The sequence below is a fragment of the Gekko japonicus genome, unplaced genomic scaffold (assembly GCF_001447785.1).
Source record: "Gekko japonicus isolate JY-2015 unplaced genomic scaffold, Gekko_japonicus_V1.1 scaffold254, whole genome shotgun sequence".
Classification (NCBI taxonomy): Eukaryota; Metazoa; Chordata; class Lepidosauria; order Squamata; family Gekkonidae; genus Gekko; species Gekko japonicus.
In genome coordinates this window covers 897,935-899,454 of record NW_015172010.1, presented here as the reverse complement: position 1 = coordinate 899,454, position 1,520 = coordinate 897,935, and the positions used below count along the sequence as shown (strand labels likewise).

Below are 1,520 nucleotides of genomic sequence, written 5' to 3'. Positions count from 1 at the left end.
TACTTTTCTTTACTAGAAGCTATTTCACTTTTCTGGCTTGAATGAGGATCCTCCTTGATCCACTCACTCTCTTAGCCTCCTTTCCAGTCCACAGTCAGTGCTTAACTGTCTCTTCTTCAATTGTCAGTTCCCAACTATCATTCCTTAACTGACTCTCAACAGAGTTCTGTTCAAACAGCCTGTCACTGAAAGGTTCTCAGACTCTGTTAGGCGTTAACCCTTGACAGTCCATCACACCTGCCCACTCCTTTCCACCATTTACTGAAAGAAACTAAGGCGTGAAGGCTGGCAACAGTCACTGAGATCTCAGAGAGCTTCCATTTAAAAAATGTGCAGGTGCTGCTTCTGTTATTTTTTGGGGGAAGTTAAGCCCCAGTGTACTTTTTGTTTGTTTTAGATTTTGCTGCAAACCTGGAGCTTTTCTTAGGTTTGTAGAATGATCTGTATGTTCATGGGTCCAGTCTCTGGATTTAAGTATCCACAGATTGAGAATTAGATGTATTCATAATAAAGCATTAATATATAATACATATTTTAATATAGTAGCAATAAAATCCTATAATTTATTGTAACTACCTTCTTTGTAACTACCTTCTTGTAACTACATTTGTCTTTCTGTTATTCTAAAACAGATGTTTAAAGGATTTGAAAAATTGAAAGATGTTCAATATGTCTACACACCTTTTGACTCTTCTCTCTGTGGTATAAAATTAGAAGCCAATAACAAGAAGCAATATCTCCTTACAGGTACAGTGCATTCAAGCAAAGGCACTGCATAATATATGTTCTAAACCATAGGTGGTACGATTAAGTATTGGTGATTTTACAGATGCTACACTTAAATCTTTTAAAATGGTTTAATTAATGCAGCTCAAGTATACATAAAGCTTGGACAGCAATATTTTACATAGCTTAGCACACTTATGTAACACCAATGAAATTTCTAATAAAATTATAACTTTTTTGGAAAATGTGTTAATTTAAAATGCTAACTGCATTTTCAAATCGTGTGCATGGTGACTCCATAGTCTAGCATTTTCCTTCAGCATAACTTGTAGATTTTATCCTAAAGTTAAGTGAAACTATCATTCCTTTAATGGACATGAACTGCATCTCTGGTATTAAGAATTAAGTACAGTATTTTGTTGTTTTTGCAGGGCAAATTTTAAATGATGGCAAAGTCCTCATCCATTTGTGCAATTACATTGAACCATGGGATGACCTGACACTTTCTCAAAAGAAAAGTCTAAATCAGAGATACCAAATGGGCTGTGGCTGTAAAGTAAGTATATAAAATCTACTGAGGTGCAGGGGTCTTTTCGTAGAAAAAGAGCTGCAGGAGCCCCCCCTTTTGCTTCCCCTTCTTGTGTCATATGCTAATGAGATGTTATGCTAATAGCCTAGTAGCTCATTAGTATACATTAGGAAAGGGGGAAAGAAAGAGAAGAAAAGAAGGAAGGAAAGAGGGAAGGAAAAGAAAGAGGGAAGGAAAGAAAGAGAGAGAAGGGAAGAAGGAGGGA

General features: G+C 36.2%; 2 protein-coding genes across 2 annotated transcripts in view; one reads left to right on the top strand and one right to left on the bottom strand.

Annotated features, from left to right (window-relative positions):
- The window catches only part of SYN2 (synapsin II), a 352,644-nt gene that overhangs the window by 120,470 nt on the left and 230,654 nt on the right, over positions 1–1,520 (bottom strand). The window lies entirely within an intron of this gene.
- The window catches only part of TIMP4 (TIMP metallopeptidase inhibitor 4), a 23,358-nt gene that overhangs the window by 18,126 nt on the left and 3,712 nt on the right, over positions 1–1,520 (top strand). The gene's annotated exons all lie outside the window — the stretch shown is intronic.